At 39.1% G+C, this 26,039-nt stretch overlaps 1 protein-coding gene and 1 pseudogene across 7 annotated transcripts in view; one reads left to right on the forward strand and one right to left on the reverse strand.

Moving 5' to 3' along the window:
* The window catches only part of CDKAL1 (CDKAL1 threonylcarbamoyladenosine tRNA methylthiotransferase), a 705,830-nt gene that overhangs the window by 490,069 nt on the left and 189,722 nt on the right, over nucleotides 1–26,039 (reverse strand). The gene's annotated exons all lie outside the window — the stretch shown is intronic.
* Nucleotides 21,843–22,847, forward strand: LOC147580710 (small ribosomal subunit protein eS1 pseudogene; annotated as a pseudogene).

A 26,039-nucleotide genomic window follows, 5' to 3' on the forward strand; every position in this document is an offset into this window, starting at 1 on the left:
GGAGTGTGAAAATACCAGTTTTGACATTATTTCAATCACACGTCTATTCCGAAATTATAAGAGGAACTAACAGAAACGGATCGGTAGAACAATCCTCATTGTGACCAGATCTACAGATGACAACAGGAGACCACTGAGGAGTCAGTGATAATGATGTGAAGTGATTAAAACAGAGATAAGCAATTTTAATCTGAGGATAAGAACAAAAACCAAACTGCCTTAACATGTAGAATGGGACACACTCAAAGTCACAATCTCTGAGATCTTTTATCTTTTCCATTTTATATGTAAATTTACATTTCATCTCCTATAAATAATGGTCAAATGTGTCTCAGTGAGTTTATTAACCATCTTTAATAAACATCTCCCTACGTTGTTACAAATGTCACATAAAATTCAGCCCTGTTAAAACCAAATTTAATTTCAAGCCTGAGGCTTTCAGCAGTTATTTTTAAATCAGCTATAAAACCTTGATTCTGTGCTGGTTTTTACATTCGATCGAATCCACTAAACCATTTTATTGGCTAAAATTACACGTTATCAAATTTTGAACCAAAAGCTAATTTTTAAATTTAACCCACTACTACGTGCATATTTGTAAATTCATAATACTGAGAAAATCTATGTGGGAGAAAAACAGTCATGTACAGTAATTGCTCTATTAGCTCAATCAATATTCAGTGCTGTTTACGGATCTTCAAGAGCAAACGTCTTTTCCAAATCCCACAGTGCCAAATGTTGAAAACATTATTAAAATCAAGGGGAAACATTCTACCCGTGGATACTAGAAAGACAGCCTGTCAACGTGTCAGAATGGCAATTATAATGGTCATTTACAAATAGAAAAGGATGAGCCTCTGGATTATAAGCACATCTTTTAACTGAGTGACAGACAACAGGACTGCCTACCAAATGCATATTTACTAATTAAATTACATTTCTACTCACAAACCAATCTTCTCTCCTTTGGTTTTCACAGCTCAAGTGGGTGTCACAAATTAGCTTTGGAATATCATGACACATCACAGAAGCACCCGTGATCTGGCAATGTGGACTCCAATCGTGTATTTCCCCCTCTTTAACTTCTCTTGTTCTTCTAAAGGCTCCGTAACCAGCCAGAGTTTCCTTCCATACTTTATTCACCCCATCTAATTGCAAAGGCCCTCGTTTCCTTCATGTGTGACCGCCCACCTTCCACCACCACCAGAGAGGTCTCGTGCCAAACTGCTCTCACTTCACACAAATTCAGTCCTATTAACTACCCACTCGACAGACCTGTCTGAACCCCCAAGCTCTCGGTCAGACTGCTGGAAAATGTCCCGGTGAAGCAACCCACCAAGATGCAAGGGGCAGAGGCTAGGAGAAGACTGGCAGAAGATCCCAGCAAAAAGAAAAGAGAATAAATACAGTGCAGACACCAATTCTCACTTACGGAAATGTAGTCACATCCATTTGAATACTATTTAAGACTATTACAAAGGAACGCTCCATTTAATCTGTTCTTCTACAAAACGTTTGGAGTTCTTACTTGACATTCCCTGCACAGGCACTTTTAACTGCTTAATCATGACGAAAAACAAAAATGTGGCCAGAAATGTGACTCTGCTCAATTCGACATCATTCCTCATAGGCAGGCACCACTCCAACAAGAAAGAACCGTTGGACAGTCACACTCAAGTGTGACCTTCCCTTGAAATGATTTCATTTTAAAAGAAGAAAGCGAAGTAAAACCAGGAAGTTTGATTAAGTGCAAGGAGCAGCTTTGTACCACACCTAAGCTGGAAAACCTTACACAAAGGGCCAGAATGGGCTCAAACACCCAAAATCACCCCAATTCAAGCATAAACTTTAGCTTTTAAGATTTTGAATAGGTATGAAAACTTTAAACGTTAACTAGAACAATGACACCTAGAAAAAGATATCAAAATAAGGAAAGAACAGTAAGACTCAACTGTCCTAAGAGGCAGAATTCAAAGCGTGAATCAGAACAGAGGCGGAGAGGGCCTACGGAGGCACACAGCCACCAGCGTGTATTCCAGAGCTGGACAAGGCGTAAAGAAGCCTGCATCTTACCCGACACGCAGGTGAGTCGGAGAGGAAGCTAAGATAAGGTCATAATACAAAGTGCAAATCCCTAGAAGTCTGAGGATTATTTAACACCTTGGTGCACAAAAAGAGTTCCTTCCTACACTGTAATTACAACAATGTAAACTTTATGTATGATCTAGAACTATGTAAGACAGAAAGATGAAAGCATTCGCTGCAATGGAACATTTTTAAGACAGTTTTTTCTCCCATTTTCCCAGCATTACTGGCACAACTGATGATGACAATTAGTTTAAGGTCATCACATTAAACAAAAGACACACAAAACAAATAATCCACATAAGCAAAATGTCTTCTTACCCTAATGGAAACACCTTCTGGGGGCAAATTCCCATGAACACTTAATTTTATGTTTTAATTAAATCCTTTACAAGCAGATGTACTTTTTATGACAGTGGGAGATTTGCGTAGTGCCGATTCATTTTTCCAAATGTAAATCAAGTGTACATCAAAACACTCAAGAGTAGAAGGCAGTCCCATGTCAGTGACTCCACATTAGTAGAGCCCTTAAATGAACTCCTTAGGTCACTGACTGTCTTGCTATCCTAGGCTCTTCTGAACTATAATTTGCTAAATAGCTCCAAGGCTTTAGTATTTACGGCAATAAAGCTACGAATGCTTCAGTTTCAGCATGTAAACATCCATGGTAGCAATACAGAACTTAATCACTGCTCACGCTCACACCTACATTTGGAAAATCACTGCACCAGGCGTCGAAAGCAGAAATCGCAGACCTTACAATACACAGCATTCAGGCTGCTAGGAAATGAGAATGGTAAAATACAGACATAAGGAACTTGTAAGCCACAAGCCCCTTATGAACTTTTGAACACTGCAGTTCAAAGTCCCACTTTGAATCACCAATGAAAGTTTCAAGTTTTTGCCTGTTATTATTCAACTCAAGCCCCCACAGAGTGTGACAGAAGAGAGACCAGAAGCAGAGAAAGTTGGACAGCTGTCCCATCTATGGATCTTGAAGCACACTTTGTCTGCATTTCACCTCTCATCATGAGTTGAACATACCTACTGGCACTGTGGCTGTCTGAAGGCAACCTAAATGGGAGAAGGTAGGAAACAGGGCACCAGGGGCTTCTTGCTGGCTTTACACTGACCCACTCTTAGTCCTCAGCCCCTTGTGACAGGCGTTAGCATTGCCTTTCTATAAAATGACGACAATGTATTAAGCACAAAAGTATAAGAAAAACAAAGAAGATGTGCATTTTGTATCGTAATACCTTAATGTGTCTTCACAACAGAAACAAAAGCTCCATGTTACAGGTGAGCTTTAAAATAATGTTATGAGGGTATGAGGGGCGCCTGGGTGGCTCAGTTGGTTAAGCATCTGACTTCAGCTCAGGCCATGATCTCATGGTTTTTGAGTTTAAGCCTGGCATTGGGCTCTCTGCTGTCAGCACAGAGCCCACTGCAGATCCCCTCTCTCCCTCTCTCTCCCTCTCTCTGCCCCTCCTCTGCTCGTATGTGCGCGCTCTCTCTCTCAAAAACTAACTTAAAAAAGGGTGCCTGGATGGCTCAGTCAGTTGAGCATCTAACTTCAGCTCAGGTCATGATCTCACAGTCCATGAGTTCAAGCCCCATGTGAGGCTCTGTACTGACAGTTCAGAGCCTGGAGCCTGCTTTGGATTCTGTGTCTCCCTTCTCTCTGCCCCTCCCCTGTTCAGGCTCTGTTTCTGTCTCTCAAAACTAAATAAACATAAAAAACATTTTAAGATGTATGAAATATTATTTTATCAATATTACATGCTTCCAAAATATGCATAAATATTTCCAATATCTACCTTTCCCACACGCAAAAACAAAAACCCTATTCTGTCCTGAGTCACCACACTGACTTCTGTCCTAAAGTGATGTAAGGTCCCGAGGAAAACAGACTGGCAAACAAGTACCTGGAATGAAGTGTCAGAAAAGGTGTTTCTAGGAACAGTGGGACACCACGAAAGAGGGCCCACTTTCCCAAGAAAGATGAGGAAAGGCTTCGAAGAGAGATGGCAAGGTGTGGGGGTGCTCGGCAAGCGTCACACAACTCAAATACACAATTATGCGTATTTCACGGTACACTTGGACGTAACACTACCAACACAGCAAGACGACTCTTTTTGCTAGAATTCCTGCTTGGTGCTCATTTGCCACTTCTTAAAACCAATCTAGTTAAGAGCCTATCGCTAAAACCAGATTCCACTGAAAAGATTTATTAAGACTTGGCATGAAGGAGCCCCACTGTGAAAAACCACACCTTCAAAAATGAAAATATTTCTAAGTGTGGTTTATGAAGTAGAAGTTATATGGGCTCGAGACACATTTTTAGTTCCAATTCAGAGTGATCAAACGTTAGTTTTACAACTTAATTTTAGGAAATTACAATTAATGTTCATTATGAAGTACTAAAGACTGAAAGTTAACTACATCGAAATCCTTCTGCCTACAGCTTCATTATTTATCTAGGCTAAATACAAAATTGAGATAGAAATCACAGCCCATATCCTTAAAAAACATGGAAGGATTTTCCTGACCTAACCATTTTAGAATGAAAACTATATAAAGTGTATCTCAAAAAAAAAAAAAAAAAAATCTTCGAAAATTACCCCTAATAAACACACCCAAGAGAATTTTCCCTGTAAAAACTTTTCATTAGCTTTTTATTGGGTAGATCAACTTTTTATTGGCTTCTTACAGTTAAGGTATACTTCCATTCTCTCATTTCCTAAATTAAGCACCTTTAAAGCAAGGTAAGACTCAAATATTCTATTCAGAGGCTTTTTTTTTCCTTTTAAACAAAACAAAAAAAGCCCTCCTTACAAAAAAAACCCTTTGGCACAAAATGGGATAGCTTGTAAAAGTGAGGGAGGAGAGGAGGAAAACTGATCACAGAGGAGCCAAGAAACGTGCAGGAACAAAATGTGTTAAGGCAACATTAAGAAAGGGAACCAGAAATGGGTGAGCAGTGACATTCGACAATAGGCGCGAGGAAAGGAAGTAATACACGCACCTCACTTTCTCACTCCCCTCTATTCAAGGTAAGCAGCTTAACAGGAAGTAAAGAACAGGAGACTGGAGGATGAGGGTTCGCATTATAACACACTGCTGCCTGGCTGTGTGATCCAGAGTACAGATGAATTCACGCACACAGAAAGGGTAAGCTACAAAGAGCGAGGGAGAAGTTCATTACGGTTGCTACTGTAATTAATGCAATTGTAATCCTATCAAGATCTATGGCCCTAATGACGTTTTCCAAAAGCAAAAAGCAAAGGAGATTTTCAAAACTTTCACACACTTAAAGTCAGATCCCATTTATTTTTTAAGCTCTGGAGGGCTAGGAAATAGGTCACAAATAATTGCACGGATAATGATAATCAAATTTGCGAGTTATTTTTTTAAATATATAAATTAAAGTAGATTCAAGGTCATTCCTCTTAAATCGCTCACTCGCATCCTGATACCATTTCTTGAATATGAGGGGAGAGGAAGAAAGTGTAAGCAGTCGTGCCAGGAACTGCACAGGATCCTGGGTAAATATCAGCATATATGCCTAGAGAATGGTGTTGTTTTCCCAGCCCAGGACACCTGAGTGACAGGATCCTTGCCAGGCTGCAACAGGGCAATGAATCTAGGTGAAGGGCCATATGGCAGAACCTCCAACCCTCAGCCTCCCCAAGTTCTGAGAAACCAGTCTGCCAGCTCCCTCTCTCAGCAAACTGTTCCTCTCTCAGCTACCATTCCCCTCTCAGCAAACAATTCCCCTCTCGGCAAACACCCTTGAGAATCCCTGCTCCAGGTAATGATTTCACCTTACGTGAAATTCTCTCGAGTTACTTTTTTCTCCAGCAATCCTAGTCGTCAAGACTAAAGCAGCCTGTCTCAAAGTCCCGAAAATAAACATGCCCCAGGGTAGAAATGAAAGTTGCTTCAAAGAAGCATAAAACTCCTAAGCAACACCAAGAAGTACACTTGTCCATCACCACCCAGGATGCCATTACAACTGAATGAGGTAAAGGCAAATGAGTCAGAGAATTGTGCTTTATGAATTCCAGACTCTCTTCACTGCAGAATACAGAGATTGACAAAAGCAAAATGCATGGTAGGTCCACTGCAAACATTTCAACCTCATTTTTTTAAGTAGGGAGGCATAGGGAAAGAAAAAGTAGAATCTGGCAGAAGGATATGTGGATGCGAGAAAAAGCTTTTCACATTCTAAAAACTTTGGCTAGAGATCACTGTCCAAAATGTCAGTATCTCATCCTAACCACAGACTCTGAGAGTCGGTGTTATATTACAGACTCAAACACCTCCAGAGTTTCAGAGTGGAAGGGACTTTCCACGTCTTACCATTAACAACTCAAGCAACAGAACCAATAAGGTTGTGTGCATTGCTAAACAGGACACTGTTAACAGGAGAGCGAGATATTTCAACACAGCTCATCACATGCTCAATCCAGGATTCTTACCCCTTACGACGGCCAACTGCAGCAGGACGTCAAGGAATGGTGCACTTGAACATTGGGAGTTACAGATCTCATGTGTCAGAAGCCCCCTTTCATAAAAACATTTCAATTACGACAACCTTATTGTTCAATACAAGGTAAGGTTTGTTATAAGCCAGTAGTACTGATAAACTTCTTAAAAATCCATGCATAGTTCACATTCCAACTGGAGATTCTGCACATGAGTTTTCCCCCCACCCAACTGATAATTACAGGAAACTGATATTTATTCTCTCAGTCTCAGAATTGCTATGTATATGGTACATGCTTTGTAGAGTGTTACAGAATGAACTTTTAAAACTGTGTATCTCCAAACATTATATACAAAATGTTAAAGTCGAGAAGCAGCTTTCTCTGTGCCAGTGATCATTGATATTGGGTTTTCCAGGGAAAGGTCGACGGCATTACCTAACAAACGACATCTTACAACTGTCTGATTAAATCAATGTTCCTGTCAAATAAAATTTTTAAGAAAAAGAGAAAATCAGATTTAAATTTTTTGTGTGCTCACATCTGACTTATAAACTTGCCAGTGCTTTCATTTGACTATATATACATATATTATACATACATATATACGTATATATTATACATATGTATGTATAATACATATATATACATATGTATGTATATATATAATATATATATTATATATATATTTGTTTTTTAATACATTTCTCAAGGGTGATCATGATTTTTACATATATTTTATTTGGATATTGAAGTTCTAATACACCTCTAACATGACCTGGCTTCTACTTTACATTTCTACTGGTTTCCACTTTATATCTCCGTTTTTATGGAAGCCAGCCATAAAGTACTAATGGAGAATTACCAATACAGCTTACTATTGTGTTAAGAAAACAGAAAAATAGCACAATTAACCTACCTACAACTTCACCCTCTTCTATGTGAAAAATGTAATGGAGCTGCTAATATTATTTAAGTTTATAGTCTCAACGATTCTCCCTACATTTTACCAAAAACTGCATATTCTTTAAATGAAGATTAAAATGTTTCCGGATGAGTATAAAGCACATATGCTATGCATGCAGGGTATAAAAGTGGTGTGCTCCATGCTGATTCTCTTAAAAGTTAATCATATTAAAGAAAGAACATCACATGAAGAAAATTTTTTACCTCAAGTTTTTTAAAAACTATATTAATTTGCCATGTTTCTATGAGAGCTTCAAAAGAAGAGTAATTCATCTCCTTGGCATATTTTGCTAAATAATCCTATTACAGTAAATAGAAATCAGAACCTTGGGGTTCAGAAATTGGTATACCTGAGAACACCAAATATTTGAAACAAAAATGATTAATATTCAAACAGAAAAATCAGGATGCTCAAACTTAAAACCTGTTGTGCGTGAATGGTGTCACCAAATCTAGACTACAACACTATATACACTTTTAGAGACTTCAACAATATTTGTGGTGTGACCTTCCTACAATCTACTAAGACACTACAAAGATTTGCAAGAGTGGGAAAGTGATGTCACCAAGATGGCGACATCAGCTGCTCCTGACTTGACTGCCCCTCACGAGAACAACTAACAATCATTCGAGAGCAAGAAATCATTGAGATGATTCTAGAACATGGGGTGAGGCTGAAGTACCCCAATGCACATCAAAGACCAAGCCAGACTGCATTAGGAGGTAAGAGACTGACTTACATTGACGGCACTGTCCCTCCCTCACTCAGCACAGCAACAAGAGGAGAGGCTCCCCAAGCCTCTCGTATCTCCAGTGGTTAAAGAGAACCCCGAGGGGTCAACCAACCTCCCCCGTATCGTGGGTCATTTGTGGGAGCCCCTACTCTGGTCTCACACCACAGGGATTGCTGAACCATCTGTGGAGCCCAGTCCCAGGGAATCTTGACTGTGACAGGGAAGGGGGGCCAGGGGTTTACAACGACCAGGAATTTTGGCAGCCCGAATTCATACCCTCAATGCCCACGCAGCAATTCCACAAAGCAGCTATGCTCACCTACTGAACCAACTCCGCAGCACACTGCGCAAGGGGACCACGTGCATGCGGGTCTACCTAATTCCCGACCTCAAATGAGGGATTCTGCGAACCTAGATCCAGTTTGCCCGTGACCAGGCAAGGTACTGACTTGGAATGGAGACTGCCTCCCAGTCCCACCTGAACAGACGGGCTGGTGACAAGACCTGGAAGCCATGAGGCCAGTAGCCCTGAGCCAAGAGAAGGGCAGGAAGACCCCAGAGGTTGTGGGGCAGAGCCAGTCCCTGCGCAGCCAGGAACTTGCGAGTCAGCTTGAATTGAGGCAAAAAACAAAGAGCTTTCCCGGTTTTAGAGCTGCTTCTCCCACTGTGCCTGGGCAGGGAACCTTATTCACAGCCTTTCTCATTGCTGAATATAGCTTCAGCCTGTCCAACCACGGAAACTACCCAGGCCACACGGAAGCTGCATGGCCCCTTCAAAAGTCCTGTGAAAAATGACAGTTGCACACAGAATACAGCACAGAGGGCTCTGCCCACCTGCAGAGCAAAATCGGTGGGCTTACCTGCCCAGCAAATTCACTGTCCACTCGGGCCTGATTCGGGCCCCCAAGCAATGAGCTATATATGTCCTAGGCCCTTCTCTGCCCTCTGCCGGAGCAGTGAAGCTAATTCATAGCCACATCTATAACCTAGTAAGCCTTACCAGAGACTTGAGGCAACAACAGAGCCCCTCCTACAGATGCCTCATTTGGGTAGATAACCAAGCCAAGTCCTATCCGCGTGTTCTCAGCCCCCCCATCTCCATCCTCAGAGTTGTCTCACCCAAAAATCGATCAGAATAGCGGGCCTCACAACTGCCCAAAGACATTATCAGCAAACACACCCACACACCCAAACTCAGCTGACTGGGGACGAACTCTCTCTGCCAAAGGAAACGTGTCAACTATGGAAGCAAAGGCCTGCTGCTCAAATGTACAGACAGCAATGTAAGAAACCAAGGATCAAAATATCAGGTTATTATGACACCCCCAAAGAAAACTAATAAAGATCTAATAACTGACCCTAAAGAAATGGACATTTATGAACCGTCAGACAAAAATTTGCGAATAAGCCTCATAAGGAAGTTAACTATAAGAAAACAGAAAAACGAAATTAGGAAAATAATGCACGAACAAAATGAGAATTTCTACAAGGAAACAGCACCCGTTAAGAAAAAGCAAACACAGGGCACTTGGCTGGCTCTGTCAGTTGACAGTCTGACTCCTGATTTCAGCTCATAGTTCGTGGAATCAAGCCCCTGCGTTATCAACACAGAGCCTGCTTGGAATTCTCTTTCCCTGTCTGCCTCTCACCCGCTCACACACATTCTGTCTCTCTCCCTCTCCCTCTCAAAATAAATAAATAAACATTTAAAAAAATGAAACAGTGTTTCTATATGTGCACTAATTTCCTTAGTCACTAAAAAAAGGGGGAGGGTGGAAATAAAACAAACATAAATCCCAGAGTTGAAAAATACAATAACTGAAGAATTCAAGAGAGAGAGTTTCAAAAGTAGCCTTGACCATGCAGAAGAAAAAATCAGAGACCTAGGACATTGGAAATTATCCAAGGAGCAAAAAGGAAAAAAGGATAAAAAGCAGTGAAGAAAGCCTATGCACATTATGGGACACAATGAAAAGAAACAATATTTCCATTATGGAATGGAAAATTCCATTATGGAAAAGGAAAACAGAAAGGACAAAACATAAATTTAAAGCAAAAATTGCTGAAAACTTCCCAAACCTAGGGAGAGAAACGGACATCCAGATCAATGAGGTCCAAAAGACGGCAAGTAAGTTGAACCAGAAGAGGGTTACACATTATTATTACATTATTTTTAAAAATCAGGGGTGCCTGGGTTGCTCAGTTGGTTAAGTGTCCAACTCTTGATTTTGACTCAGGTCACAATCTCAAGATTTAGGAGATAGAGCCTCATGTCCCAATCTGAGCTGACCTTGCAGAGCCTGCTAGGAATGCTCTCTGCCCCTCCCCCACTCATGGGAGCACATGCCCACTTGCTATCTCAAAAAAAAATAAATACATACATACATACATACATACTTAAAAAATCAAAGACAAAAAAAGAATTTAAGAGCAGCTAAGAGAAAAGAAAGAAGTTACATATAAGGGAACTCCCATAATGTTCTCAAAGGAAACTTTTTAGGCCAGGAGAGATTGAGAGGCCATACTGAAAATGTTGAAAGAAAACTGCTTTCAACTAAGAATCTGTACCTGGCAAAGCCATCCATCAGAAAAGAACAAGGAATAAAGACTTTCCTACACAAACAAAAAATGAGACAGTTCATTACTATCAGACCCGCATTAGACAAAATGCTATAGGGAATTCTTTCAGTGGGAGTAAGAGAACACTAATTAACATAAAAAGACAAAAAGATAGATAAATCACACTAATAACAGACAGTAAATGTAGGTCATAGTTAGACTCTGCAATATGGTAACAGTGATGCAATACTTCACTTAAAACTCTAAATGTTAAAAAAAACAAGAGGAATGTAACCATAAATTTATGTTAACTATGAGTACAACTTCTTCTTAGGCACACAATACAACATGTAAATTCTAACAGCAATAACCTAAAATGTAATAGGGAAAAGAAATAAAAGTGTCAAGTATACAAATTTTATTGAAGATAAGTCATTATCCGTTAAAATGGAGTGTTAAAAGTTTTCAATATTTTATGTAAGCCTCATGGTAACCACAAGGAAAACTGTGTAGTAATAACACAAGAAACAAGATACAGAAGCCAAAGCATCCTGATACAAAAAGATATCAAAACACACAAAAACAGAATAAGAAACAAAAGAACAGTAGGCCTCCAAAGCAACAGGAAACAATTAACAAAATGGAAACAGTATATCCTTGCATATCAATAATTATTTTATTTCCTTTCTTTTTTTTAATAGTTTGAGAGAGCACGTGCATGAACCTGAGTGGGCAGAGGAAGCGGGAGAGACAGAATCTTAAGCAGGCTCCATGCCCAGGGTAAAGCTTGACACGGGGCTCGATCCCATGACCATGAAATCATGACTTGAGTCAAAATCTAGAGTCAGATACTCAACCAACTAAGCGCCCCCCCCCCAGATGTCCCCAAAAATAATTATTTTAAATGTAAAAGGATTAAATTCTCCATTCAAAAGACACAGAATGTCTGAATGGACAAAAACAAACAGATCCAACAATATGCTGCCTAAAAGAGACTTCACTTTAGCCTTAAAAAAAATAAAAGTATCCATTCTTGTATCAGACAAAATGGACTTAAATTAACAATGGTAGAGACCAAACATACCATTATTAAATGACAAAGGGGTCATACATCCAAAATGTAGAATTATAAAGATTTATATGCCTAACAGAGTACCCAAATATATAAAGCAAAAAGTTTTATATATTTTATATATCAGAGAGCTAATGTGAGAAATAAAAATAATACAGTAATAGTTGGGGGCTTTTAATAACCTGCTCTCAACAAAAGATAGACAAGCCAGACAGAGTATCAATAAGGAAACAGCAAGTTTGAACAACACTATAAGCAAACAGACCTAACATATATGCATAACGCTCTACGCAACAACAGCAGAGTACACGTTGTTCTCAAGTGCACATGGAACACTTAAGAGAAGAAACCATGTTAGGTCACAAAACGAGTCTCAGCAAATTCAAGAAGACTGAAATCACACCAAGTTTCTTCTCTGACCACAATGGTATGAAACTAGAAATTAACAAGGGGACAACTGGAAAGTCACGAACACATGGAAATTAAACAACACTCACCTGAACCAATGAATCACGATAAAAATTGAGAAAATAAAAAAGCTTCATGAGATAAACTAAAGTGGAAATAAAACATATTGGAACTTGTGGCATGCAGCAAAAGCAATTCTATTCTAAAATCAAAGTTTATAGCAATAAAAACCTACATTAAGAAACAAAAAATATCCCAAATAAACAACCTAACTCTAAACCTTAAACAACTAGAAAAAGCCCAAACTTAACATTAGAAGAAATAACGATTAGATCAGAAATAATTAAAAATGAGGAGAGAAAAACAAAAGATTAACCATACTAAAAGTTGGTTTTCTGAAAAGATAAACTTGACACATAGCTAGACTAACCAGAGGAAGGAAAAAAAAAAAAAAAGGACCCACATCAACAAAATTATAAATGAAAAAGGAGACATTACAACTGATATTTCAGAAGGCACCTGGGTGGCTCAGTTGGTTAAGTGCATGACTTCAGCTCGGGTCGTGATCCCACAGTTTGTGGGGTCAAGTCTCACATCGGGCTCTGTGCTGACAGCTCAGAGTCTGGAACCTGCTTCAGATTCTGTGTCTCCCTCTCTCTCTGCCCCTTCCCCACTTGAGTTCTGTCTCTCTCAAAAAATAAACACTTAAAAAAAATTACAACTGATATCTCAGAAATTCAAAGGATCCCAAGAGGTTACTATTAACAATTAAATGCCAACAAACCTGACAACCTATAAGAAATGGAAACATTCTCAGAAACATGCAACTTACCAAGACTGAATCAGGAAGAAAGAAAAATTCTAAATAGCCTAATTACTAGTGAGGAGATTGAATCACTAATCAAAAATCTCCCATCAGACAAAATTCCAGAAGCAGATGCCTTTACTGGTGAATTTTACCAAACATTTAAAGAATATTAAAATAAATCCTTCTTATACTCTTCCAAAAACTGAAGAGGAGGAAATACTTCCAAACTCATTTTATAAAACCAACATTATCCTGATACCAAACCAGAAAAAGATACTACTAGGAAAAAAAAAATCTATAGGCTAATATCCCTGATGAACGCATGCAAGAAATTTCAATGAAACTCTAGACAACCAATTCAGCAGCACATTGAAAGGATTATTCACCATGATCAAATGAGATTTATCTCTAGTGTGCAAGGATGGCTCAACATCAGCAAATTAACCACTGTGATAAATCACATTAATAAAATACAATAAAAGAATCACATAATCCTATGAATAGATGTAGAAAAAGCATTAGGCAAAATTCAACATCATTTCATGATTAAAAACTCTTAATTAGGCACATATCTCTCTTAATTAGGCACATAATCTCTTAATTAGGAAAATATCTCAATACAATTAAGGCCATACATGACAAGCCCACAATCAATATCATACTCAATGGTGAAAGGAGGAAAGCTTTTCCTGTAAGAACAAGAACATGACAAGAGTGCCCACTCTTACCACTACTATTCAATATACTACTAGAAGACCTACATAGTGCAATCAAAGTAGAAAAAGAAATAAAACATATATGAGTTGAAAAAGAAGAAGTAAAATTATGTCTATTTTCAGATGACATGCTTTTATATATAGAAATCCTATAGACTCAACCAAAAAAAAAGTCAGATCTAATCAATGAATTCAGTAAAATTGTTAGATACAAAGTTAACATGCAAAAATCAGTAACATTTTTTGTACACTAAGAACAAAATTTCTGTAAAGAAATTTTAAAAATTGACCCCATATACAACAGCATCACAAACAATAAAGTATTTAGAAATAATTTTAACTAAGGAGGAAAAGATCTCTACAATGAGGCACACTCAGTCAGTTAAGTGTCCAACTTCAGCTGGGGTCATGATCCCATGGTTTGTGCATTTGAACCCGGCATTGGGCTCCACGCTGACAGTGTGGAGCCTGCTTGGGATTCTCTCACGCTTTCTCTTTCTCTCTCAAAAATAAATAAACTTAAAAAAAAAAACCTCTACAATGAAATTGTAAACTCTGATGAAATAAGGTGAAGAAGACATATATAAATGGAAAGGTATCCCATGTTCATGGATTAGAAGAATCAATGTTGTTAAAATGTCAATACTAACAAAACCCATCCATCAATTCAGTGCACTCCCCGTAAGATTACAAAGGCATTTTTTCTTATAGAAGTAGGAAACACACTTCTAAAATCTACATGGAACTAGAAAAGATCCCAAATAGCCAAAGAAATCCTGAGAAAGAGGAACAAAGCAGGAAGTAGGATACTTCGTGTTCTCAAACTATACTACACAGTTATATAGTCATCAAAACAGTATGGTACTGAAAGTCCAGAAATAAACCCATGCCTATAGAGCCAAGTAATATTTGACAAGGGAGCAAACAATACTCAATGGAAAAAAAGGCAATCTATTCAATGAATGGTGCTGGGATCACTAGATATTTATGCATAAAACGAAGAAATTGGACCCACATCTTACATCACACAAAAATTAACTCAAAACGGATTAAAGACCTGAAACTAAAAAACTCCTAGAAGAAAAAATAGGAACAAATCTCCTTGACATGGGTCTTAGTAATGATTTTTGGATATGACACTTAAAGCACAAGCAACAAAATCAAAAATCAGCAAGTGGGACTACATTAAACTAAAAATCCCACAGAGCAAAAGAAACCATCAAAAGAAAAGAAAAGAAAAGAAAAGAAAAGAAAAGAAAAGAAAAGAAAAGAAAAGAAAAGAAAAGAAAAGAAAAGAAAGAGGAAGAAAGAAAGGGAAGAAAGGAGGGTAGAAGGAAGGAAGGAAGGAAGGACGGACAGATGGACGAAGGAAGGAAGGAAACCTACAGAATGGGAAAAAATATTTGCAAACCATCTTATCTGTTGAGGGGTTAATATCCAAAACACATAAAGAACTCATATAACTCAATAGTAAACACACACACACACACACACACACACACCAAAACAAACAAAAAAAACAAATAACCCAATGAAAAACTGGTCAGAGGGCATAAAGAGACATTTCTCCAAAGGAGATATACAAAAGGCCAACAGGTACATGAAAAGATGCTCAACATCACTAGTCACTAGGGAAAAGAAAATTAAAGCCACAATGATATATCATCCCACACCTGTTAGAATGACCATCATCAAAAAACACAAGAGCACTGAGTGATACAGTTGACTAAGCGTCTGACTTTGGCTCAGGTCATGGTCTCACAGTTCATGAGTTCAAGCCCCATGTCAGGCTCTGTGCTGACCAGCTCAGAGCCTGGGACCTACCTCAGATTCTGTGTCTCCCTCTCTCTCTACCCCTCCCCACTCATGCTCTGTCTCTCTCTCTCAAAAAATGAATAAGCATTCACACACACACACACACACACACACACACACACACACACACACACAAACAGATAAATGATGGCATGCCTGTAGAGATAAGAGAACCTTTGTGTACTGCGGGTAGGATTATAAACTGATACAGCCACTATGGGAAACATTTATGGAGAATCCTCAAAAAATTAAAAATAGAACTACCATATGATATAGCAATTCCATTTTCAAGAATATATCCAGAGGTAATTAAAACACTAACTCATAAAGATATCTTGCACCCCATATTTAAAGCAATATTACTTATGACAGCTACAATATAGAAACAACCTAAGTATCCATCAATGGATGAATGTATACAGAAGTTGTGCTTTAGACTCACAATGGAATATTATTCAGCCACAAAAAAGAGTAAAGAAATCCTACCATGTGCAGTAACACGTGTGGACCTTGCAAGCATTCTGCTGAACTAATAAAGACAAATACTGTGTGATCTCACTTATGTGGGGGGCATGGAGAAGGGAAGGAAGAGGAAATGAAAACCAAACTAATAGAAGAGATCAGATCTGTGGTTACTATGGGTAAGGGGGCTGGTGAAGGAGAGAAGAGGGGGAATTGCGGGAAAGCGGTCAAAGGTACAAACTTGCAGTTAGAAGATAAATAGGTACTAGGGATGTAAAGCGCAGCATGGTGACTGTGGCTAACACTGCTGTATGGCATACAGGAAAGCTGTTAGGAGAGCTAATCCTAAGAGTTTCATCACAAAGCAAAAAATCTTCCCCTTTGTTCTTTTCTTCCTTCTTTCCTTTTGATGGTATCTATATGAGAAGGTGCAGGTTAGCTGAACTCAGTGTGGTATTCATTTCGTAATATGTAGGAATCAAACCATCATGCTGTACATCTTAAATTTATACAGTGATGTACGTCAATTATCTCTCCATAAAACTGGAAGGGTGGGGGAGGAGGGAAACATCAGAGAGATTAATGCCTCGAAAACAGAATGAAAAGGGGGCAGAGTTGAAGGAGGGAAGAGGAGTGAAACTGCAGGTGAACCAGCTCATACTGACCCCTAGAGGCCACTGTACAGGTTTGGCTTTTACTCTGAGTGAGGTAAGGTAGGGTGGGGGGGACACCACGGAAGTAAAGGAGGGACATGGTCCCACCTGTGTTTAAAAAAAAAAAAAAACACAAAATTGCAAGAGTTAATGTGTAAGTCCAATTTCCACAGTAGGCAACTCCTTGTTAATATTTAAACAAGGAAGGATGGGGCTACTTTCGCAGACAGATCAGTGGGACCACTAATAGGAGGGTTGGGTCATGGGAAGCCTGAGAGGTTCAAGCTCAAAGTAATTTCCTTTCTTGTTTTGAACAATTAAATCCACTGAACCATTTTAACAGTGTTATTATGTGAAAACTCCGGTAAGACTGTCAAACTAACAAACTATTCAACCCCATGTACCTCCCATGTAGCCCTACCACCAGAATGAAGAAACAAAAGTTAATGAAATACCCAAGACTTCATAAAAATGAATTCTGTTAATAAAGAAAGGTGGGTTCAAACCATAAGAAAATGAGTCTTTGAACAGAAAAGGAAATATACGTGATGAACACACTAAAGCAGTGTAATTGAAGACAAACCAAAAACATGTAAAACAATTCTGAAGGTATCATAAAATAGCAGAATCCACCTGGGGCAGGGGGGCACAGGAAAGCATTTATTTTAGTTTTAAAAGCTTTAACGGCAGAAAAATATTAGACAAAATGAAAGTTATTTAACTAGATTTTCATTTTTACAAAACGGTCAACATGACCATTTATAATGTTTAAAGAAGATCCTTATCAGCATCTGTTGGATACTTTGCAGCTAGGGCTGCTCAACTGTATATGTGTGGCTGGAAATAGAACTGACAATTTAGCTAATGAAGTTAGAAAAATACAGACAAGATACAACATGGTGGTTTCTCTAATAGATGGTCCTTTCCAGTCATTATTCCAAACCAGCCATTACAAAATAAAGTGACATGAGAAACCAACTTAAAGTCTCGTGGTAGAACTTTGTTGTTGGAGACCATAAGGAATTGTTCCCGATTCATCTTTTGAAAACTATTATGATTTGGAAAAGGCTAAGAAAGACACAATGGATAAAACATATCCATTCTAGAAATAATGGATATGGAAGGATAGAGAACAAATAAGTTAAAATCCTATTGCTAATCTCGGGGACCAAAAGAGAGGGAGAGAGGAAAAAACATAAACTGACTAATTTAAGAAAGTAGCAAAATACAATGATTGCGAAACTATAACCACTTATTAACAAGGTACATAAACTTAAACAGGCTCATTGGAAAAAAAACTAAATAAACAACAGCAATAATTTCCTGACTTCTTTAGTTATTACGAGATAGAAGTTCTCACTTAATTATACCAGTGAGACTGAGAAGTATTTCCAATATATAAAACCAATGTGCAACATTTTCCACCACATTCCAACTATATAACTGTGTCAGCGATTACACACACTGAGAGGATGCACAGAAGTGTCCCTTTTGAAAGCATACTTTGAAAATGAATAAAATGATTTTACTGGAAAACCCTGAAAAAAGTAGATGTGCTTTTATGGTCCAACCAACACCATGCCAGATGGACCATGTTATGTACCCAAGCTCAATTCACTTACTCATTAAGTTTGGAAAACATCCTCAAGTAAATCTCCACGGGACTTTTGGGAGGTTACTCAGTTATTAACACTGATAAAAACCATGCTTGATATAATAGTTTTGCCTTCCAGTCTCAATTCATGACAAGTTTATACTTTGAATTAGTATCAAATACAAAGTACAAAATCTGACACACTGAAGAGCAATGTGTTAAATAGGGAGGAGCTATTTGGCGAAGTACCCTGGGAATTTAGGTCAGTCTAATCCAAGGTTGCATCAATTACTGAGAAGTTAAGGGAAACGGAAAATCAATTAAACTTGCAGATTGTGCCATATTGGGAAAGTCTTGAATTACCAACACTGGAGGCATTTGGAATTAGACTGAATGAAATACCAGCAAACCTATTATTAACAACGGAGGCCTCTCATATTAGAGGGGAAGAAACATGACTTAATAGTAAAAACATTTTTCTAACTTCAATAGGCAATGTTTATTTGCAATCATTTGTCTTACGTTATCCAGTAGACTACCTTTACAAAGAGAAGAATTTAAAGGATTCTTTATTTGTTTGGAGGACTTAATGAACACATATCAGAAGAAATACAGATTTATATTCCCTTCACAGATTTCATACAAAAAAAAATTTTTTTAACGACCATGTAAACCAAGACTAAGGTACATGAATATTTTAAAATAAATAAATAAATATAAATACTTTAAACACTGTACTTCTTCTCTGAGAATCAGTTATATGCCTTGTTGAATTACCAAGATGATATGGAAAAAATCCTAAATTCATTATAGTCTGGTTTCTCCTAAAGTAAACGCTATAAACGGATGGAATTTTCAGGCCACTATTAAAATAGTGAAGATTCATTCAGAATAACTTGAAATTTTCCATTTCGTTCCAACCAAGACAGATATAAATGGAATAGGCTTTATATGGTTTTATGTTAATTACAATAGTTAAATGCTTTTGGGCATCAATGTAGCTTATTAATTCATTTTTTAAAACATTACTTGGTATAACATAAGCAGTAAGAAGAATGCCAACAGGCTGTGGCAGAGGCTGTATGTCCAAACTCCCTTCAAGGAAGACATATGAAGAGAGCCCAACAGGAATCAAATGTGGAAACAAGACAGTTATGGCACAATCCTCTTGTCAGGCAGTATTCCATCTGGCCTTTCTGGGCAAAGACTTGCTTCTCCATGGAGCATTTATCAATCAGGGTCCCAGCAAAGCAGATGGTACACTGCATAATTGAAGAGGTTTTAATAAAGGGACTATTCACTAAGGTTTGGCAAGGTTAGGAAAACCAACAAGAGACAATGCAATACTCTCAGGCTTGCAACAATGGGGTGCTGTTTCCACCCCTGGGCCTGAAAAAGCAAAGGAAGGGAACAACTAGAAGAACCTGGAGAAACAGATGAAGAGAGTGGGCCACCTGGCAGGATCTGTGGCCGCAGTTGAGGGAAGCACAAAACCAGCATAAGCAGAGAAGAAGAGAGTGAGGAAGTGTTAACAAATACTCCCATCTCACACTCTAGTCAAGCCTCCAACCTCCAGCTGGAAAAATCCAATTAGATACCAAACAGTAAGGAACCTACTGATGCAATACATACACAGGTCAGCCTCTCTGGGCACACGTCAAGGTACAGAATGGGTCTGTAAGGGTAAACGGAAGTTATCCACTCGTGCAGGACCCCAAGACAAACATAGAGCAAGCTACAAATAATATACCAGGAACATCAAATAGCACATTTTGGCTGGAGCAGAAGGTGTATATATGGAATCAATGGAAGAAAAAGTGAAAATGACAGGGTAGAATAAAAGATAATTAAGATCACACTAAGAAGTCACAGTTTGAAGGTACACATGCAGGAAGGTAAAATAATCCCAGGATAATGGCAGCAGTGTATACAGTCAGATTGGAAGAAGAGTCACTTCTAGCAGTTAGATGATTCCAGCAGCCTCGGTATTAAGGAAGTAGTAAGAAACAGTAACAAAACTTGATCCCGTAGTATGTCCTGGGTATCTGAAAAATCATATCCATTTAATCCTCTCTATTTTGAACTAAGAAACCTGAGCCTCAGAAAACTAACCTGCTGAGAGGCACCTGGGTGGCTCAGTTGGTTGACCCTCTGACTTCGGCTCAGGTCATGATCTCACGGTTCATGAGTCCCAGCCCCACATCAGGCTCTCTGCTGTCAGCCTGTCAGCACAGAGCCCGCTTCAGATCCTCTGTCTCTCTCTGTCTGCCAATCCCCCACCTGCGTTCTCCCAAATATTTTTGAAAAAAGAAAGTAACCTGCTGAAAGTCAACCCAGAACTAATTAGCTATTACAAGTGCCACAATATTTCACCAACTTGTGCTTTCTAAATGAAATATTGGCAACAGAAAGTGAAAAACAGAAGTTCGTTGACAGGTCCAGAGCTCCATCAACCAGGAGATCTCAGATGAGTCACCTGACCCCTTCCCTAGCTCACCTTCCTTATCTGCAACTAAGAGCACCTACCAAAATTATTTCTTCCATCTCTAAAGTTTTCCTGTTGTAATACTAATACTTAATTCATCAGCCTTGCCACCCTCAAGTCAATCTGCCAATGAACATCCCCATCAACTTCATCTTCAACTCATCCCTGGCTGTGAACTCTCAAATTAAATCTGATTTCAGTCTCCCCAACAAATGCACTCAAGCAAAAACTCTTCAGTGAGAGGCCATCTCCAGTCAACTCGACCTACAGGTGATAGGCCTTCTGTGATACTGTGACATAACAGAAAGTATATATTTGCTTTCATCCTCAGTTCCTAGTACAGAGCCCCTACAACACTTATAATTCCCTGAGTGATAAGGGTGAGAGGAGCATTTATGGCTATTCTTAATAAGCCCTTTTCAACCATATCTGGATTCATGCTAATGAGGTAACTCTTAAGAGGATGGGGGCTGGTTGTCAAAGGAACCAACAATGTAATTAAAAGGTTGGAACTTCCATCCCCAACCCCAAACTTTGGGAGTTCAAGCAGCACTGGCCAACGATTTCATCAATCATCTATGGAGTAATGTAGACTCCACAGAAACCCTCCACGTTGGTGAATGTACTGAGGTGCTGGGAGGGTGGCATGCCCAGAGAGGGCATGGAAGCTCCACTTCCATTAGCACATAGCTTGCCCTGTGCATTTCTTCCATGTGGATGTTCCTGAGTTGTATCCTTTACAATAAACCAGTAATAATAAGTAAAAGGTTTTCCTGAATTCTATAAGCCACTCTAGCAAGTCATCAAACCTAAGTAGGGGGTCATGGGAACCAAATTTACAGTTGGTCAGAAGTATAGGTGACAATTCTTACAATGGACATCTAGAGTGGTGGGTAGTCTAATGAAACTGAGCCCTTAACCTATGAGGTCTACACTAACTCCAGACAGTTCATGTCAAAACTGCTCAGTACAGCCCTTTTGATTCCCTGAGCAACACCATGGTGGTTGGGAAAAACAAGTGCATTATGAAAGGGGGCAAAAAGGGAGGCAAGAAGAAAGTGGCTAATCCATTTTCTAAGAAAGATTGGTAGGATGTAAAAGCACCAACTATGTTCAATAGAAGAAATATTGGAGGGGGCAGCTGGGTGGCTCAGTCAGTTAAGCATCCACTTTGGCTCAGGTCATGATCTCACAGTTCATGGATCTGAGCTCTGCTTCAGGCTCTGTGCTGACAGCTTGGAGCCTGGAGCCTGCTTGGGATTCTCTCTCTCCCTCTCTCTCTGCCCCTCCCCTGCTTGCACTCTGTCTCTCTCTCTCTCTCTCTCTCTCTCTCAAAAATGAACGAACATTACAAAAAAATTTTTTTTAAGAAATATTGGAAAAAACACTAATCACAAGAACTCAAGGAATCGAAATTGCATCTGATGGCCTCCAAGACAGTGTTTGAGAAGTGAGCCTTGCTGATCTGCAGAACAATGAAGTTACATTTAGAAAATTCAAGCTAATTATTGAGGATGTTCAGGGCAAAAACTTCCTGTCTAAGTTCCATGGCATGGATCTTACCACTGACAAATGGTGCTCCATGGTCAAAAATGGCAGACCATGACTGAAGCTCACATTGATGCCGTGACTAGGAATGGTCATTTGCTTCATCTATTTTGTGTTGATTTTACTTAAAAATGCAACAATCATATTCAGAAGACCTCTTATGCTAAGCACCAATAGGTCTGCCAAATTCCAAAAAAGATGATGGAAGTCATGACCCAAGAGGTACAGACAAATGACTTGAAAAGAGTGGTCGATAAATAGACTCCAAATGGCATCAGAAAAGGCTCGTCAGTCTATTTACCCACTCCATGATGTCTCTGTCAGAAAAGTAAAAATGCTGAAAAAGCATTGGGAAGTATGAACTGGTAAAACTGATTAAGCTTCATGGTGAAGGTTCTGGAAAAGCTCCTGGGAATGACACCAGTGCTAAAGTTGAACAAGCTGATGGAATGTGAGCCCCTGGTCCAAGAATCTTGTTTAAAACTCTGACATTTAATGGTGACAAATAAAAAAAAAAAAAGATTTGTGATATTTAAATAACAAAAATTGTTTTGTATAGAAAACCTACATATTCAGTGTCCCAAGTATTGTCATTATAGAAAAACGTACTTTATCTTTACCTTCTATGATTTCCTATAAGAAATTATACCCCTGCAAGCCATTTGACCACATTCAGAGCACAATATTACTGGGTTTTTTTTTATTAGACTTTATTTTTCAGATCAGTTTTAGGTTCCCAGCAAAATCGAACAGAACAGAGTTCCTATATACCACCCCACCACCAAGCTGTCCCCGGTTATCAACATCCTCCACCAGAATGGTACATTTGTTACATCAATGAACCTATGATGACACATCATTATAACTCAAAGACCATATTACAGTTCACTCATGGTACTAAACATTCTACGGGTTTGGAAAAATGTGTAACACCATGTATCCACCACTATAGTATCATACAGAATAGTATCACTGCCCTAAAACATTCCTTTGTAGCCTGCCTATTCATTTCTCTCTCCTCTTCCCCAACACTGGCAACACTGATCTTTTTACTATCTCTTTGTTTTTTCCTTTTGCAGAAGCCACAGAGTTGGAATCATCCAATGTGTAGCCATTTCCAATTGGCTTCTTTCACTCAGTAATGAGACTGAAGTTTCCTCTATACCATTTCCTAACTTGATTGCTCATTTCTTTTCAGCACTGGTTACCATCCCACTGCCTCTATGTACCACAGTTCATCCTTTCACGGAAGGACATCTTGGTTGCTTGCACTTTCGGCAATTATGGTTAATAAAGCAGCTATAAACATCTGTGTGCAGGTTTTTGTGCAGACACAAACTTTCAAGTCCTCTGGTATACGCCAAAGAGCATGGTTGCTGCATCATATGCTAAAAGTACGTTAGTCTTGTAAGAAACTGCCAAACTGGTTTCCCAAATGGCTGCACCATTGCACACTCCTACCGGCAATGGAGGAGAGTTCCTGTTATTCCGCACTCTTATCAGCATTTGGGGTTGTCAGTGGTCCAGATTTTAGCCATACAAGTAAATGTGTTGTGGTATGTCCTTGTTTCACTCGCATTTCCTTAACGACACATGAGGTGGATCATCTTTCGTGTGCTTATTTTCCATCCATGTATCTTCTTTGGTGAAGTGTCTGATGAGGTATTTAGTCCATTTTTTTAACTGGGTACTTTATTTTCTTACTCTTGAGCTTTAAAAGTTCTTTATGTATTTTAGATAATATTCATCAGATTTATCTTTTTTTTTTTTTTCAACGTTTATTTATTTGTGGGACAGAGAGAGACAGAGCATGAGCGGGGGAGGGGCAGAGAGAGAGGGAGACACAGAATCGGAAACAGGCTCCAGGCTCTGAGCCATCAGCCCAGAGCCCGACGCGGGGCTCGAACTCACGGACCGCGAGATCGTGACCTGACTGAAGTCGGATGCTTAACCGACTGCGCCACCCAGGTGCCCCCAGATTTATCTTTTGCAAACATTTTCTCCCAGTATCTGACTTGTCTTCTTACTCTCTTGACAGTCTTCTCTTGCAGAGGAGAAATTCTTAATTTTAATGGAGTCCAGTTTGTCAGTTCTTTCTTTCACAGATCAAGCCTTTGGTGTTGCATCTACAAAAGCCATCCACACCCCAGGTCACGTACATTTTCTTCTGTGCTATCTTTATCGCCATTAATTAAAATACATATATGTGTGTGTGTGTGTATATACATATATACATACGTATACGTATACATACATGTCATACATACATATGTATACGTATATACATAGACGTATATGTATGTATACATATGTATGTGTACATATATGGAGTGGCCAGTATGCAGCTGGTACTTAAGACAGAAGATGAGTAAGGCGATTAAACCCTCAAGCACCCTGAAGCACTGCTTTCAGAAGCTCAATCAAAGAACCGCTAACACAGTGAGTCTCCAGCAGGAGAGGTCAGGGAAGTCAGGGTACAGTCACGTGGATGCAGGATCACACTTAGGAGCACAGGCAAGGGAGGAGGCCAGCCTGGATACAAATCCCAACTCTGCACTCACCAGCCGTGTGCCTCTGGATCTTAACTTCCTCAACCAAGAAATGGGGAGAATATTTATAGCCACTTCACCTCACAGGGCTGTTGTGAAGATGAAAGGCGTAGGCATATGATGCACTTAGCGCCTGTCCCACGGAGCCTGTCCCTCCCAGCCTGTCCCCCTGACCTGCACAATACACATCAGCACTTCTATTTCTGCATTCTTCAAAACGGGACGTGGGCACACGGTTTGCTTTTTAATCATGATGTTTCATTTTATTTTGAAATTTCAAAGAAGATTCAGGGAGACACTGATTCTCCTATTCTCTGGTTATCTAATAAATCGATGAGTCAAAATAAATGAGGAACAGCATGTGGAAGGTAGCAGACACAAGCCAGCTGGAAAACTATGGGGTTAAAATCTCAACTTGGTGAAAGCAGTGTTTTCTTTTTTTAAACACACAATCCCCACTTGTAATAAAGCAATTAAAATTTTAGGTGAAAAGCTCAATTCATTTAATATTTCAATATTATATTATTGGTTTTTATTTGTACTAATCTAAAAGGGGAAAATAGACTATGAGTATTTAAAAATTAAACCATATAAGTGAGGATAATTTATTTCTCAGTGACTTCAAAAGGAATCTGGTTCAAAGTACAGTGACTAACAAAATAAAGCATGATTCTATTTTCTAGTGTAACTACAAAAATTATACACAAGAGAGTATCAAAATTGAATACTACTTTTAAAAGTACTTTCTTTTTTTAAGTTTTTTAAATTTATTTTGAGAGAGACAGAGACCACACGAGTGAGGGAGGGACAGAGAGAGAGGGAGAAGGAGCAGGCTCCAAACCACCAGCACAGAGCCTGATGTGGAGCTCGAACCCACGAAGCTGTAAAATCATGACCTGAACAGAAACCAAGAGCTGGACGCTGAACCAACCAGGCCACCCAGGGCCCTTAAAAGTCCTTTTTTTTTTTTTCTTTTTTTAATGTTTGCTTATTTTTGAGAGAGGGAGAGACAGAGCATGAGTTGGGGAGGTGCAGAGACAGGGAGACACAGAATCTAAAGCCGGCTCCAGGCTCTGAGCTGTCAGCACAGAGCCCGAC

This window comes from Puma concolor, chromosome B2, assembly GCF_028749965.1.
Source record: "Puma concolor isolate L17-30 chromosome B2, mPumCon1.1.hap2, whole genome shotgun sequence".
In the NCBI taxonomy this organism is placed as follows: domain Eukaryota; kingdom Metazoa; phylum Chordata; class Mammalia; order Carnivora; family Felidae; genus Puma; species Puma concolor.